Source organism: Bidens hawaiensis, unplaced genomic scaffold (assembly GCF_021521415.1).
Source record: "Bidens hawaiensis isolate Kalapana, Puna unplaced genomic scaffold, B.hawaiensis_p1.1 tig00007614_1, whole genome shotgun sequence".
Lineage (NCBI taxonomy): Eukaryota > Viridiplantae > Streptophyta > Magnoliopsida > Asterales > Asteraceae > Bidens > Bidens hawaiensis.
This window is the reverse complement of record NW_027491530.1, coordinates 231,249-241,569: the sequence shown is the minus strand read 5'-3', so window position 1 is coordinate 241,569 and position 10,321 is coordinate 231,249. Positions and strand designations below refer to the sequence as shown.

The window sequence follows — 10,321 nt, the reverse complement described above, 5'->3', positions numbered from 1 at the left end:
TGCTTTTACCACTCCACAACAGCAAGAATACATGCTGACTATAGTAAACATTATATAATATACGTTGTATTTATAATTTTGTTTTCTTATTTTTTAAAACGAGGTCTCAAAATTTTAGGGGCCTAAAGCTCTAGTTTTACTTGCTTAGTTAATAGAGCCGGCCCTGTTGAAAAGAGAAAATGTTTTGCGGCTGTGGTATCAAGAAAGAAAATGGTCAATATATGTTTTTGACCGTTAGAAGATTTTTAATGCTTTATAGTGAAACAAAATCCTCATTATGTCTTGCAATGGGGTATGTTACAAAGCTAGGCTGATATCCTATACGGAAGACGAATGAGGGATGGACGGTGGGCTGGAATTTCCGGTGTAGTCAGTGGTGATGATCACTTAGAGGTTAATGCTACCTCGGTATAGAACAATGATGTGGGTAGTATTGTAAGTGAAATCTTGATTGTCATTTAGAAGTTCATTTATACAATGTACATGTGTTTGTTTAAAGTTGTGTCTTAAATCATTTTACTTGATAAGAATGTCTGAATTTGTTATGCTAAAAGAATTTGTTATGCTAAGATTAGCATGAATACCAAGACAGTTCATTGCTTAGTAACAATGGCAAGAGTTGTGGATTAAAGAGTGTTGGGCAAGCTATATGTTGAAGATTTGAAGATTGGCACAAAATGATGTAGTTTGTACTATATATTTTGGGATGTACGAACTTGATGACTTTAATAATTCAACAAGATTCCACTACTTCGGAGCCAAGTATGGGCGGGGTGTCACATATCAGGGAAAAGAACTTAACTTTGAACTAATCTACATTGTCGCTCAACAGTCAAAATTAATACTCTTTGACAATGCATTGAAGGGTAAAGGTGAAATGACTTGATTGGTATGACTTTAGAATTGTGACAGTTGAGTAACCCAAAGCAATAATAGAAACTTAAGTTTGGGCAAATGCTTGCAATTTGTTCAAATTATATGCATGGCAGCATGGGTGAAAGTATATGGAGCATTAATTGATATTTCGTATATAAAAATAAATTCGATATAGTGAGACTTGGTAACTCAGATGGTTTAAGAATAAAAGAGTTACATCATTACTAAAAGGGTCAAAGTGATGAATCTTGTTTATGTGAAACTGTCTCTTATCGAAAATACTAATTAATGGTGCATGTCTAGATCAAATTAAATATCACAGTCCCTTCCATATGCTCAACTACATTAACTTAGGTGACACGCACTTGTATTTTATAAAAGACTAATATATCTATTTTATAAATATCATAATAGTAATTGGTAATAATACTGCATGACTGCATTATATGTACTCAATTTTGGATTTAAAGTGCAACCGTAGAACTTGGTGCTAATTGTTTCAGACACCCCGTTGATTAGGCCTATATTTTCACCAATTCGCCCGTGAAACAACATTCATGTGACTGTGACCTTGTTAACTGTAACTGGTTATCGTTGAAAAATTAGTTTACAAACATTTAAGTTAAATATGACATGTCACACAAATAATATATCGAGAATTTGGAGAACCGGGTAATATGGTTCCACATAATACGTACAAGATAATCAAACTTAAGAAAGAGAGAAAATAGGACACTGAAACGAATTAATACATTTTGTAAATGAAAAAAAAATGCACTCTAAATATTCACGTAAAAATAAGAGGAAACGGGGCCTTTTAAGTGCTAAAAGATCCGCATGATCCATTTGTAAAAGAAAAAAAAACAAAGTTTAAAATTGCTGAAAATCATATAAATAAACAGGATATAATAAGTATGACGGCACCTCCCGATGATCAATCAGTATTCGTTTCGATAATGAATATCAAAACCAACAAGCGATTGGCAGTAATTAACGTTCGTTAGCACGGTACTCGTTGACCCGCACTCGCTTCCAACAAGAAAAACCGTTGACTTGTCGAGCTTTACCGACCACGGGTAGTGATAGTTTTGAGCACCCACACCCGTGTTTGAAGACGACCGCTGCATCCTAACAGCCCTTGGGACATTCCGCCCTTCTATAGATGGGCGTCGCCTCGTTACACTCGAAAACTGCCTCTCATATGCCCTTTTAAAATCAGCCGGTCGCTGCTTTGGTGCGCTGTGGGACCTCACTTTTGCCCTTGATGATTGTGTTCGCCATATAACTTGGGAACTCGTAAACCGACTCGTCGTATTTGGGCTTCGAAGCCGGGCTAGTTTGAGCGGTCACATACGAAAAGTCCTCAAAATGGCGCCATAATCCCTCGGGCTCGGTTCCGAAGGTGCGGGTGAGACGGGTATCAACACTCGTTCTTTAGAGTGGCTTTTTCTTGTACTTCTAGTGTCCATTTCAACTATCTTGACGTGTTCTTCTGACACGTCCTGATCTCTGATACCATGATAAAATTCTGACTCTGGCCAACCATAATAACTGGTGACTTCATCATTACTACCCCTTCGTCGCGCACAAGCTCGGGCTTGAACCGACACCAACGCCTGCATACACCGCAACGTCGCGGTAGCCCGTTTCCGCACCAAGTGACCCCTCACCAACGCTTGTAGCTTCACTAGTCCTTTCAAAGCAACCAAAGCCTTTCTTGCTAAGTAAGACCGAAAAACCGATTGAATTTTTGTAGCGACAGCATGCCTGACGATGGATGCTGCCGCTAGAGCCGCTGCATTCGCAGCGGTTGCATTGGCAATGGCTACTTCCATAGAAAGCTTCTTCTGCTCATAATTATCATGTTCATGCACAGATGAGGGTGGTACGGTAGATATCAAGTCTATAGAGTTACTGGTGGCGGCGGAGGCAGACGACCGCCGGAAGCTCCATCTACGCTTCTCCTTAGGTGTTGATGGTGCACCGGAAATGGGTGGTGTTGGGCTTTCATGGACGGTTTGTTTGTCTTTTTTTCCGGCCAGCAAGTTCTTGATCCATTTGCTTGTTTTTCCCATGTCTTTGTGACTTATCTTCCAAACTCTGGCATTGTGATCACAAAACACCAATTATTTGTAGATCTAAATTTCTCTTTCTAATTAATTATCAACTTGCTTCCAAATACCATTATGACTTTACGAGTTTTAATATTATAATTCCATATTAATTTATGTATACGGTTCATGCAATTAATTGTTTGTCTTTTATACAAAGATTTCGTTGAGATTTTATTCGGTTTAGGAAATTGATAGTGAATTATTTATTTATTCTATATTCCAATTAACTTTTATAGTTATGACGAATTATTGACTTACGATATATTTAATGTATTTTACAAAATGTTTATTTTGATGTTGTTTAAGAGATTGTTGATGCATACACATGTCCACAAAATATCTCGATTAATTTGGCGGATCATACACAAGTCAAAGATCAAGAATCAACACGAGCTCTATGGGTCATTAACATGAATCTTAAATTCAAGAATATCAAGCCTCAAATACAATAAGTAAAAGATTGAAAGGTGAACGATAAGCGTATGCTCGATTCACGGTCGGACCATGTATAAACCATCAGAATTCTACACAAAGGAGGTGTCTCATAGTCCCTGGTATGGTCATGGAGCAAATACATCATTTCTAGACAAATCTCAAGAATCGGTGAAATACTCAACAACAGAAAATCAAGAACGTAGATATATATATGGTACCAAAATTAAACATGACATTCCCTCACGAGCATAAACACACAAGGCAAGGTTTTATGCTTCGCCCAATTAATTTATTAAACCTAAGAGATTTTATAAAAACATTATTAAGACAAATAATAATTTAGGGGAATATAAATGGTTTCAAAGTTAGACCAAGTCAAACAGAGTAATTTATTCAAAATATACATAAAACCATTGGAAGGAGAGAGACAAAAGACAACTAATTCTTGCAAGGAAAAACGCTACTGGTAAAGACAAAAGCCTAATAAATGTCTTTATTTTATTTTATTTTTTCTTTTCAATGAATGAGTTCTTGCAAAGATGGTAAAACTTGATTTTTGGATACATCACGACCTACTTATATTTGTAAGATAAAATTAGGCAGAAGGAGCACGGTGGATGCATGGATCGACCATGCAATAATCGTGGAGTACCAAACATAACACGATTGATCGTCCGACTTCATACGTGCTGTAGTTTTCTCTCTCGTTTTAGCTTTTATGCAAGTCATTCCCCATAAATTACTTCCTTTTTCTACAATAAAATCTCCATATTTTCATCAAATTCTAAAATCTCTACGTTCCGTAATGATAGAGATCACATAGATGCAAAGAGAAGTAATGTTTGAGAGTTTGATTAAAATAATTTTATTCATGAATACTCATGTCTAGTTGAGAGTGTGTAGTTTCAAATACAATTTTCACACTCAACACTCATATAGATTTGAGAGATATAAACCCGATAAAGACTATGGAGATATTGTAAGAGTGAACATTACTTGATTAATGAGAGGTTGTAAGGATGATCATCATGCTTAATGAGATGTTATGATGGTGATCATTAGTTCATTACTCACTTGGTGAAACGCTGAAGGGGTGATCACTAACCACTTAGTGAGTTGTCGTAAGGATGATCACTGCCCACTTAATAATATCTACGTTGAAAGGGTGATCAGTGCCCACTTAATGAGATGGTAAAGGGATGATCACTATCAAATTAGTGAGATGTTAAAATGATGATCACTATTGCATAGTAACAATATGAATGTCTGATCACTACCGGCTTCGTGAGATGATGAATGAGTGATCATAACACACTTAGTGAGACATGACGTGAAGATCACTCCTTACTTAGTGAGACGCTGTAATAGTAATCTCTACCAACTTAGATGGACGATTATACTGAAAGCAAGCTATCGGTCGAAAAGCGAGGAGTGTACATGATATGGATTGGTTAACATCCATCGAAACTACTATACATTATGTTGTTATCTCTTCCCTTGTCTTTTGACTTATTCTATTTGTTCGTTTAATAAATGTACGAGTATGAAAAAAGAATTTCATTCGACTAACTAGTTGTACGAACTCGAACACAGGTCATGTTTGTTTAGTTTTGTTTGTGAACGTTCGATAACATTATCGTTTGCGTCCGTTTTATGTCCGTTAATATTTGTTTGTTTAAGTTTGGTCACAATGACTGTAGCATTTTCTTAGACAGACTAACGTGTACGTCTTTTAAACCTAGTATTCAATTTACAAGTTTGTTCGCTATGAGATTAAAAACAAATTTTCATGCTTCTTGATATCATTAATAGACTAAACATTTTTTATACAATATGTTGTAGATATAGTTATAACTTTCGACGGAATACAAATATTCTTTTTCAGAAGTTGTTAACCCGAAATTATATATGTAATTACAAAATAATCGCACAGTTTTGTGTTGGGACTAAAGAAACATGTAACATTTCTAAAATTAAATTCAGACACCCACATTCATTTGATATTATTGACTCATCATTTGATAAAACATTTAATCTTCCATTTTAATATATATTAAAGTTAACGGTTGTAGTATGTAATCTATGGGTCAGGCTAAATATACCCCCATGCTTGCTTGTCATGCTCTTCATATACCTTTTAAAGTATTTTCACTTTGGAGAAACAAGGATCCAAACTCGAATATGTTAGATTAATATTTCTACCCAGTGTTGGTTATATTAAGAAAGTATTATTTTGTTTTGTACTGTTGTACGTGATTTTCGATAGGTCACCAACCAAATTTCAAAATTTATTATTTTGTTCCTAGTCGGGTAATCATCCTTTTTATTCAAAGTATTTCATAGTTAGGTAATTATCATTTTATTTTGATTTATCTCTTGGTGATCTATCATACTCATCATCGAAGAACCACCCGTCGATGAAACCTTCATTAGTGAAACCCTTTTAATTTCCTGCTTACTCATGATAAGAAGGCCTTAAGATATCTCGTATATAGAAATTATTAAAACAAAATTAATGACAAATAAATATGATATATTGGCAGGCGTCTTTTGCCGGCATGAAGATTCAGATGATTAGTTGATATTAGTCTGGACGACATTAGCATGTTCAAATGTCCACTGACCCCAAATCATAGAGGCTAACATGCACTTATCGGTCTTCCAAATTTTGATTAATAAATTTTGACCCCACACTCTGTCACTATTCATTTGTATGTCTCTATTATTGCTTTCATAGAGGGTCATATATTTATAACCAAATAAAGTGTGAAGTTCAGTATATGTCTAAATTATACTTATTAATCAAATATAAAAATCCAAAATATATTAATGATAAATTTATAGAAAAACTTTAAATGATATTCAAAGTATTTGTGTTATATAGTTCAATCATTTTTGTTGTTTTAATATTGAAACAAAACGAAAGTAAATCAACGTTAGTAGTGTTTCTTATTATTAAGTTATATATGTTCTGACGTTCAGTCAAAGGTTCTAAATTATATGTGATAACAACCAATTGATAATTTTTTTTATTTCGTCCAAGTCTATGAGAAATGAAAATTAGGCTAAACGGTTGATTAAATTAGAAGTTTTTTTTAAGTAAACACTCACAAATACTGACAAATAATAAAATGATTCAACTATAAAAAGAATGAGTGGACAGGCAACAAGCTATACCGTCATCCTATTTTAAAATATGTTTAAATTTAAATTGATTAATTATGTTAAATATTCAAATAAAACCGAAGATAATCTATGTCAACAATAAATTTTAATTAGTTTAATATTCATCGTTTAATACTTTTTTTTCCGTATGTAACAAGAGTTTTTTTTTATATAATTATTATGATAATAACACATTGAGATTTCCTATGATCCATTTTTTCGAAAAAGCTAACGACATTCATATTGTCTCCCCTCAACACTAGCAATTAGAAAACATACGGTAGAACGCTCACTTTTTACTATACTATTAAAGTAATTGAGATTAGGTCCACATAACCCTTTTCTATTGGTCTACTTTTTTTGTTTCCAAATATATAATGAGCTTCTCTAATTTTCTTAACAATTAAATAAATCAAAAATAATTTCAATTACCAATAATTAATGTAACCATTCAACTTTAAGAATAACAATATAATGACAATTCCAATATTCCAATATTACAATACCCGGTTTCCTTATGAGTCGTGTAATATTCAATTCCTTTTAACCTAATCACCTAAATCTCTCTTTCACTTTGTCATTATTTTACATCGATCCGATAATGATTTCATTAGATCCTGCAATTGTAATCGACCTTGGAGTTTGCCTAAATTAGTTTGATCGACGGTAAATTAAGGCTCCATTATTTGAAGACAAGGATTGATTTGATTAGATCCGGTAATTGATTTCAGTAGATCCATAACGATGTATCTGCTCAGCATCTAGAAGTATACTATTACTCATGTCTTCACATCCATGGCCGTTTTCCCCGTCAATCGCCGTTTTTTCGGGTCACTAAACCATCAGGTTTGTATGGTTAAACGATTTATTATTTTAGATTACTAATTTAGGTTAGTATGTTTAATGTTTAATTGTTAATTGATATGTTTCATCGATTGCTCTGTTTAATTCCTATGTTTAATTGATTCCAAATTTCAATTACAGTATATGTTAAAAAAAATTTATTTGTATTTTAGATTAGTAACTTAGGTTAGTATGTTTAAATATATGTTTAATGTTTTCAGTTAATGTTTTATACTATATGTTTAATGTTTAATGTATAATGTATGTTTAATTGAAATTGAAATTGCATCTATAGGATTGAATATAAAAGATCCTAAACACTGATTACAGTTTAAATTTTGAATTGATCATACTTTGGTTTATTTTTTTGATCATACTTTGGTTTATTTTTAGATGTGTTGTGATTGATTTGTATTGATTCATATCATTATTACAACCTAACAACTTATTACGAATTTAAATTTAAATTGAAAGTCAACTTAATGTGTCTAATTTTATAAACATCAATTATAATTTAATTGATATGAGTTATTATTGTTCGGTTACAGAGAAATCCCTAATTACATTATCAAAATTACTATATTTATTACTACCAATATAAGTAAACATCAATTATAATTTAATTAATATGAGTGATGAGTTATCATTGTTTGGTTATTCAAAACTCCCTAATTGTATTCCCTAAATCTAACTATACTATTAAACCAATAGGCTTTAACTCAATTTCCCCCTTCGTATTGGTTGTTGCTTAGACTTTTCATGTATATGTATCACTTGTCTAATTTCCATTTTAATAAAATAAATCAAAAATAAATTATTATAAGATAGAATCAATTCTCTTTAATGATTATGTTTCATCTTTCATTTAATCTTTAATCTTTAATGTTTAATAATTATAATCTTTAATAATTATAATTAATTACGATTTATATTATAACATACTAAAACTAATTTATTTTTTTAATTATTATTGATTTCGTTCACGAATTTAGGTTTCCCACGGGGTTTGATGTATTTTATATAATAGATAATTAATTGATATTTTATCAATAGGATTCGATATACAGAGATTACGGATTTCACTTTAGTATAATTGGTTCTGATCTTATATTTATGAAAATTTATGAAATTGACCGATTTAGTATAATTGGTTCTAATCTTATATTTTTGAATATTTATGAATTTCACTTATTGACTCATTCAAATTTGAACCATTAGAGTATAAATTCAAATTCCTAATCAATTTCTGTAAATTAGGAATGAATCCTCCATTTCATTAAGGAATTCTTTAATTACGGAATTTCTATAATTCACTTAATTATCGTGTATCATTTGACTAAGGATTTAATTAAGCATTGTCATTGATAATATTGTAATTCATTGTAATTTCTCTAATTCACTTAATTATTGTAATTTCTATAAATACGGATTTTGACCATTGACTGCTTCCAAATTGAGCGACTAATGATTTAAATATATGAGGTTGATTCTAACTTTAAATATGTTAAATACATTGTAAGTATTGTAATTGATAATATTGTAATTCATAATTACTGCTCAAATATATTAAAATTGTCTTATGTTAATAAATAAATAAAAATTAGCAACTTATTTTTCCACAACTAATATCAATTACTTAATTATTTAAATGCTTATTAGTTATATTATGTTGAGTATTTTTTAAATTTCAATCATATGATTTAGTATTTAAATATATCCTAATTTATTATAATTTTATATATTATATATACAGTATTTTTATACATTAGATATTTAGATATACGGTAATATAATTGATGATTTATTATATTAATGTAAATACATAAATTACTAACTTATATTTCTATATTAATAAGTTACATTCCTTATGATTAAATATAGTCTAGATTTAAAGATGAATTTAATTCATTTGTATTTATAATATTATAATCTAATTTGACCACATTACATTTGAGTAATTCAAATTTTGGAAAATCAATTAATCCTCATTCCCTAATTTTCGTCCATACTTTAAGTTTATTGAAATTCCTTAATTTTTTGTTTTAAATTAAATCCCTATATACATTCCTTCTATATTCCTTTATCCTAAAATTCAATCCGTATAAATACTTCACTTTCACACCACAATTCTTACACTATCCCACCATCTTAGCAAAAACGATTGTCTTTGTTTCTAAGGTTTCTATTTTGTCTTGTGTTATATCGTCCATTTTGTTATTTAGTATTTGGCTTAAAACTGTTATTTGTAATACATTAATTTTTTTGTTTATTTTAATTTTTACCACTAGGAAAATGGAACCAACAAACATCACCATGTTGAACCAATTGGATGTTTTTAACAGTGAGTGTGTTCTGAAGGTGCGTATTTTGAAACTTTGGCGTCTGAAGGACAATTCAAAGCCCGAGGAGGATTGGTCGATCAAAATGATTGTGCAAGACGAAATGGTATTCTTACACATTCATTAATTTTTCTATATCATTCATACAATTTTTTACTAATGTTAATATTATTGTTTCAGAGTAATAGAATTCAAGCCTATGTACGAAAGTCTTGCATTTCCCGAGCATGATGTTTTATATCAATTGCAATTATTTTTGTTTTATGTTTTTGTTTGTATTTGCATTAATAATTATATGATTTTTTCATATAATTTCTTTAAGTTATATATCAAAATTGAATATTCAATGGAGATCTTCACTATTTCGTTTTCCGGTAACGCGATTCAAATTTTCCGGTTGTAAATTCTAACATCAATTTTACATTTTTTCACATGATTCAAATCTTCCATAATTTGTAATTTATTAATTATGTGATATTAATTTTTTAATTTTGTCATTTCAGGTTATTGTCCCCAACTTGATATAGCTAATTAATTTCATGGATTGAG

General features: G+C 30.9%; 1 pseudogene; it reads right to left on the bottom strand.

Annotated features, from left to right (window-relative positions):
* Positions 1 to 1,542: 1,542 nt before the first annotated feature.
* Positions 1,543 to 3,188, bottom strand: LOC143635596 (protein IQ-DOMAIN 19 pseudogene; annotated as a pseudogene).
* Between the last annotated feature and the right edge of the window lie 7,133 nt (positions 3,189 to 10,321).